This window comes from Rhincodon typus, chromosome 25 (genome assembly GCF_021869965.1).
Source record: "Rhincodon typus isolate 14 chromosome 25, sRhiTyp1.1, whole genome shotgun sequence".
NCBI lineage: Eukaryota > Metazoa > Chordata > Chondrichthyes > Orectolobiformes > Rhincodontidae > Rhincodon > Rhincodon typus.
The window spans coordinates 42136958-42144204 of NC_063356.1; the positions used below are offsets into that span (position 1 = coordinate 42136958).

The 7247-nt window shown below is 46.5% G+C and overlaps 1 protein-coding gene across 2 annotated transcripts in view; it reads left to right on the top strand.

The window, feature by feature from the left end:
• The first annotated feature begins 842 nt into the window (after positions 1–842).
• The window catches only part of LOC109938121 (EF-hand calcium-binding domain-containing protein 4B-like), a 119896-nt gene continuing 113491 nt past the window's right edge, over positions 843–7247 (top strand). For both annotated transcript variants that reach the window (XM_048612274.1, XM_048612275.1), the window contains exon 1: positions 843–1000. The gene's annotated coding sequence lies outside the window, so the exon portion shown is untranslated. The remainder of the gene's footprint in view (positions 1001–7247) is intronic.

Below are 7247 nucleotides of genomic sequence, written 5' to 3' on the forward strand. Positions count from 1 at the left end.
AGTACACAGCTGCTCGGGACAAACTTCCACAAAAACCACAGCATCATTCTCCAGGATTCCCTTGCAAAGGCTCATTCCAGCAGGAGGTGTGTGACAGTCTCTATCGCTACCCCCGCAACCACTGTGCGGGCAGTGTGTGGTCGTGTAGAGAGTCCGGGTGTACATGAGGGGTCTCACAGGTAGTGCCCTTCTCACCACCAGCCGAGCGATATCTTGGTGCTTGTTGGAAAGTTCTGGCGATAAGGCATTTTGCCGAATGACTGACAGTCTGCTCAGGGAACAATCCAACAGGATCCACCCTCTCCTTTACCTGCAGAGTCTCGTGCTGACCACTTCCTGATGGACTTGTGGTGAAAGATGTTTATCTTCACAAATTTCTCCACGAAGGAACAGGTGATATGGGACGGTCCAACTACTTGGGAGTGTTCCACGGCAACGAGGCCAGTTCCATCCTTCACAACACCGGGGACATGTAGAGCCACAGTATGTGGTGACACTTGGTGTTTACATATTGAGGGCCCAAGCACAGTTTGATGCAGCTGCATGCAAAGAAGGCCATCAGGATGAGGGTGGCGTTGGATATGTCCTTCCCCACCTTAACTAAAGCTTTGTTCATGGTGTCCCTGCAAACATAAACAACCTTTGACTCTCAGGGAACCATCAGTCACCAACATAATCAGATCAGAACCAAAGGTCTGACTGATGATGGATTATGAGCACATCAAATCCCTTCCCCCTCTTTCTTTTGCAGGAAGTGACACTTATCGTGGTTATTGCTTCAGCTCAACTTGATATAATCAACGGAAAAACTGAAGCAAGACATGACTGTCGTTTTTTCACAGCACATGGTGCAAGCAGAGCAGACGGAACCCAGTCTCCAACAAGAGCTGCTTCAAATGGGAGGACCATCCATCAGAACGTCACATAACACATAACCTCAGGGAGCCACGGACCAGCAGGCTCAGTGAGATCTCATTTCAGCTCATTTCTGACTCTGCACGTGAGTGTGCATTGGTGTGTGTGTGTATTAATTGTGTATATTTGTGCTTGCTATATGTGTAATGGAGTGCATTAGTTGCGTACAACATGCATTGAATGTGTGAACATTATGTGTTGCCTAGGGGTGGTAGGGCACTGTTTAATGAGCAAGCATTCACTCAAACCTTGCTGCATGTTAAGTCCTCCTCGCTCATCAGTCGGGGCTTGCTGAACTAGTTTGGAACCTGGTCCAACAATGCCACAATTTTAAAATTCCATCAGGCTTTTCAGCTCTTCAATGTCACAACCTTCCCTAACCCCGAAACTTCCTCTAAGCCCCACAACCCTTCCTATTCCTGTAATCTCCTCCAACACCCACATTCTGTCCTATCTTTGTGACTTCTACCAGCACCCACATCCCTCCCTATCTCTGTAACCTCCTCCAGTACCTACATCCCCTCCCTATCTCTGTAACCCCCCCCAGCCCCTACACCCCTCCCTATCTCTGTGACCTTCTCCAGCTCCTACACCCTCTCCCTACCTCTGAAACCTCATCCAACCTTCAGACCCCTCCCTATCCCTGGACTCTTCTCCAGCCGTTGCAAGATTCCCTATCTCTGGTCTTCATCTTAAAAACCACTCCACAGTTTCTGAACCCTCTCTATCCCAGTAACTTCCTCCAGCTCTACAAAATCTCTTGCCTCTGCAATCCCCTCAACTCCATAAACCATCCCCAATGTTTGCAAACTCCACCTCAGCAGTCCTCCCTAACTTTGTGCTCTGCTCTAGCATCCCTCCCCATCTCTGTAACCTCCTCCACTCCCTACAATGTCTCCTGTGCCAGTAACTTCCTCTGGCCCTGCAATCCTCCCTTTCTCTGTAGCCTGCACTAATTGCTACAACTCTCCCTGTCTCCATTGGCTACTCCACCTTGGCAACCCTCCAAGGTCCTCCAGAACTGACTTTTTGTATTTCACTATAGACAGCTGGGCCTTTAACTGCCTGGCTCCAAACTCTTCAATTCCCTCTATAAACCTCGTCAAGTCTCCTCTCTCTCTCTCTCTCCTCTAAGGTTTCCTTAAAATGAACAGCTTTGACCATGTTTCTGTTCACATATCTGAACACCACCTTTTTCAGAATTGAATTATGCTTGCTCATGTCTCCTGTGAAATGCCTTTGTAGGTTTTTCTGGAACGATATAAATGCAAGGTTATTCTTGTTTTTCTTTTATTCACCAGATGTGGGCAGCTTATATTTAGTCTCCATACCTAATCACCCTTGAGATGTTAGTGATAAGTTGCATTCTTAAACAAGAGCAGTTCATGTGATGTTGTGACAGCCACTGCTGTAGGGAAGGGAGTGCCAGGATTTTGTCCCAGCAACAGTGAAGGAACGGCGATATATTTCCAAGTCAGGATGGTGAGCGGCTTGGGGGTATTTGCAACTGATGGTGTTCCCATATAGCTGTTGTCCTTGTCCTTCTACATGGAAGTGGTCATGACTTTAGAAGGTGCTGTGTGAGGATCTTTGATGAATTTCTGTAGTGCATCTTGTAGATAGTACACACTGCTGTTACTGAGCGTCAGTGGTGGAGGGAGTGGATGCTTGTGGATGTGGTGTCAATCAAGCAGCTGCTTTGTCCTGGATGGTGTCAAGCTTCTTGAGTGTTGTTGGGGCTACACTCATCCAGGCAAGTGGGGAGTATTCCATCACACTCCTGGCTTTTGCCTTTAAGGGAATTAAACATTGCAGGATACAGCACCTCTGACCTGCCGTTGTATTTAATGTAGAAATCAACTCTATCCTTTCCACGGATCAAACTGCATTGTGATTTTTATTTCACGGTAATTATGACAGCTCATTAAATTGAAACCAATTTACAAATCTTTAGGTGTTTCCTCTATCAATTCTGGCAGCATCCAGCCAATTGATAAGACCCATATGAATCTCATAATCTGTTACATCCTGAGAAAAAAAATCACAAGTTCAGTGGCAGAATGTGTTGATGAGCATCAGCAAGATGGTTAGATCATCACCCGCAAAGCCATTGGACTCTCTGTCCTCAGAGAATCAAAGTACAATGTTATTCTAGAACTCGAGACCAATGCTGGATGGTACACGGGATGTATGGAAAGGAATGATATGGAGGACAATATTTTTACATTTTCGTGTGTGGAATGAACTGCCAGAGGAAGTGGTGGATGTGGGTACAGTTACAACATTTAAAAGACAATTGGATAAGTACATGAATAAGAAATGTTTGGAGGGATATGGGCCAAGAGCAGACAGATGGGACTAGTTTAAGATAACAAGGCGCAGAGCTGGATGAACACAGCAGGCCAAGCAGCATCAGAGGAGCAGGAAGGCTGACGTTTCAGGCCTCGACCCTTCTTCAGAAATGGGGGAGGGGAAAGGGTTTCTGAAATAAATAGGGAGAGAGGGGGAGGCGGGTAGAAGATGGATAAAGGAGAAGATAGGTGCAGAGGAGACAGCCAGGTCAAAGAGGCGGGGATGGAGGTAGTAAAGATGAGTGTAGGTGCGGAGTTAGGGAGGAGATAGGTCAGTCCAGGGAGGACGGACAGGTCAAGGGGGCGGGATGAGGTTAGTAGGTAGGAGATGGGTGTGGGGCTTGAGGTGGGAGGAGGGGATAGGTGGAAGGAAGGATAGGTTAGGGAGGTGGGGACGAGCTGGGCTGGTTTTGGGATGCGGTATGGGGAGAGGAGATTTTGAAGCTTGTGAAGTCCACATTGATACCATTGGGCTGCAGGGTTCCCAAGCGGAATATGAGTTGCTGTTCCTGTAACCTTCGGGTAGCATCGTTGTGGCACTGCAGGACGCCCAGGATTGACATGTCGTCTGAGGAATGGGAGGGGGAGTTGAAATGGTTCGTGACTGGGAGATGCAGTTGTTTAGTGCGAACCGAGCTTATGTGTTCTGCAAAGTGGTCCCCAAGCCTCCGCTTCGTTTCCCTGATGTAGAAGAGGCCACAATGGGAACAGCGGATGCAGTATACCACATTAGCAGATGTGCAGGTGAACATCTGCTTGATGTGGAAAGTCTTCTTGGGGCCTGGGATGGGGTTGAGGGAGGAGGTGTAGGGGTAGGTGTAGCACTTCCTGCGGTGGCAGGGAAAAGTGCTGGGTGTGGTGAAGCTGGAGGGGATTGTGGAGCGGACAAGGGAGTCACGGAGAGAGTGGTCCCTCCGGAAAGCAGATAAGGGTGGGGAGGGAAAAATGTCTTTGGTGGTGGGGTCGGATTGCAGATGGCTGAAGTGTCGGAGGATGATGTGTTGGATCTGGAGGTTGGTGGGGTGGTATGTGAGGACAAGGGGGATTCTGTTTTGGTTGTTATTGCGGGGAGGGGGTGTGAGGGATGGGTTGCGGGAAATGCAGGAGACACAGTTGAGGGCGTTCTCGACTACTGAGAGGGGGAAGTTGCGGTCCTTGAAAAACGAGGACATCTGAGATGTTCGGGAGTGGAATGCCTCATCCTGGGAGCAGATGTGGCAGAGGTGAAGGAATTGGGAATAGGGGATGGCATTTTTGCAGGAAGGTGGGTGGGAGAAGGTGTATTCTAGGTAGCTGTGGGAGTCGGTGGGCTTGAAATGGATATCGGTTTCCAGGTGGTTGCTTGAAGCTGCTTGGCCTGCTGTGTTCATCCAGCTCTACATCTTGTCATCTCAGATTCTCCAGCATCTGCAGTTCCTACTATCTCTGGGACTAGTTTAGTTTGGGATTACAGTTGGTGTGAGCTGTTAGGACTGAAGGGTTTGATTCCAAGCTGTATGACTCTATGATTACTTTAGAGATCTGTTAGTAATTGTAAGTTTCACAGCAGCTACCACTGGATCTTTCTGATATTAACAAATGACACTATTTTGTCATTGGTATATCGAGAGAGACATGCAAATCAATTGGACTGCATTGGAAATGAACACTTGACATGCTGTAAATGAGACTGTTACCAGGTTTGGTGAGAAAATCATCTTTGTAAAGATGAATGGTCATAAGAATGCCCAGTACTGCACACGCTCCTCCTTGAAGAGAGATTTCAGAAAGAAGGCTTGTTCATGTTTGCAGCAAAGGGTAGATGGATGAAGGCAGTGGCAAGAAATGGAATTTGATACCAAGAGGATGACACAAAGAAACAAACCTGGGACCTGCTGAAATCCCAATTTTGTCAACATTGTTATCAGCAACGTGATAGCAGTGAGGTGTTGGTTATTACCAGCAGGTCCGACCAATGAAGATTCTGCCCCTGGCTACATGAATAAATAAAACTCTCAAAGACAGCACGCAAAATGTGTTGAACAACTGGATGTTGGAAGACCAAGAAAGATTTGCTGAGAGCAGAAATATGCAAGGAACCTCAACATGTAAAACATTGTGCCAGTGGGTCATAAACATGTGAAACAAACTTGATCCCAGTATTGTCAAAACCTTTCTAAAACGTGCCTAATATCAAGGTGCTGAATGGTACTGAGAGCAATTATTTGTGAATAATGAGGTTGGAGTGATTGATACAACCCACGATGTAGATGAAGGTGTATGTGATGCTGTTTTGAAACATTGGGACATGTTGTTCGTGAGTTGGAGGTGATCAGAGTAATTTAGATCGATTTCAGTGTGAAGTGTTGTAGTTCTGGTCATTAATTTGTTATGGTACATACTTATATTGCGTTGGACATAGCTTGGAATGTTATCAAATAGATAAATATTAGAAACACGAATTATTTTGTGTTATTGCTTTTAAGTTTTATCCCATGATGAAAGTCTTCTTGTGTCTTAAATCGAGTAAGCATGTCAATCCCTCAAAATGCTTGCCTTGTAAAAATCATTCCATGAGGTTTGGGTCAAAAATTGGACCCAAAGCTTTACTATTTACACTATAGATATGGTAAATGGCTGCTGTATGTTTCTGATCAATAGGAACCCCAGGAGATTTATGGGGAGGTTTTTCAATTCCACTAAATATCAAAGGGAGCTGATTCCAAAGTTGTTAATTGGAGATGGTCGTTGATTGGCACTTGTGGGGCATGAAAACACTTTGCCACAAAGTGACCAAGGTCTGACTGCTGTGCAGGCTTCGGTACCAGCTCAGGTGTTGCCAATAGTATTTGCAGGTGGCGGTGCCCAATGCTCCTGTCACCTTCAGATGGTCCAAGTCGCAGGTTTGGAAAGTAGTGTTGAAGAAGCTTTAGTGATGTACTGTAGTGCATCATATAAATGGGACACATTGGGCTGAATGTTTAACGTAGTTGATGGGTGCCAGACAAATTGCTTAGCCCTGGATTGTTTCAATCTTCATCACTGTTGTTGGAGCGGATTTCATCCAGGCACATGGAATCACCTCTGCTGGGTCCCTCCTTACATTGGAACAGGCCAGCCTGAGCGTTGGTGGTGGGGGAGTAAGGAGAGTAGGTGTAAGGTCTGATTCAGAGGATGACAATGTCTGGCAGGTAGTTGACCAATCTGTGGCACAATGGTCACTACTTGGTCAAAGACCCAGATGGTAATGCAGTGGGCTTTACCAGATCAATTGGGTGTGCTGGCATTTTGTCTCTGAGTTGATGTACTATGTCAGATGATGGTCTGCCCACTTTTAATCAGATTTCATTGTGTTGTAGCAGTTTGACAACGAATGACTTGCTAGGACATTTCAGAGTGTGTTTTAGAGACAACCTGATTGTTGCAGATGTAGAGCGCCTTTATCCAACATTTTCACATACAGGGTCACAGGTCAATCTTTTTTCCACCTTTGGATGGAAGAGGTAACTAACAATGGACTCAAGAACACAACCTCTTCACAACCAGGGGACTGCCTGCAAATCACTTGCAACTAAACAGATTGATGCATGGGGTTAGATACAGAGTAAAGCTCCCTCTACCCGCTATTCCCATCAAACACTCCCAGGACAGGAACAGCACGGGGTTAGATACAGAGTAAAGCTTCCTCTACACTGACACCATCAAACACTCCCAGGACAGGAACAGCTCAGGGTTAGATACAGAGTAAAGCTCTCTCTACCCCCTATTCCCATCAAACACTCCCAGGACAGGAACAGCACCGGGTTAGATACAGAGTAAAGCTCTCTCTACCCCCTATTCCCATCAAACACTCCCAGGACAGGAACAACACGGGGTTAGATACAGAGTAAAGCTCTCTCTACACTGTCCCCCATCAAACACTCCCAGGACAGGAACAGCACGGGGTTAGATACAGAGTAAAGCTCTCTCTACCCCCTATTCCCATCAAACACTCCCAGGACA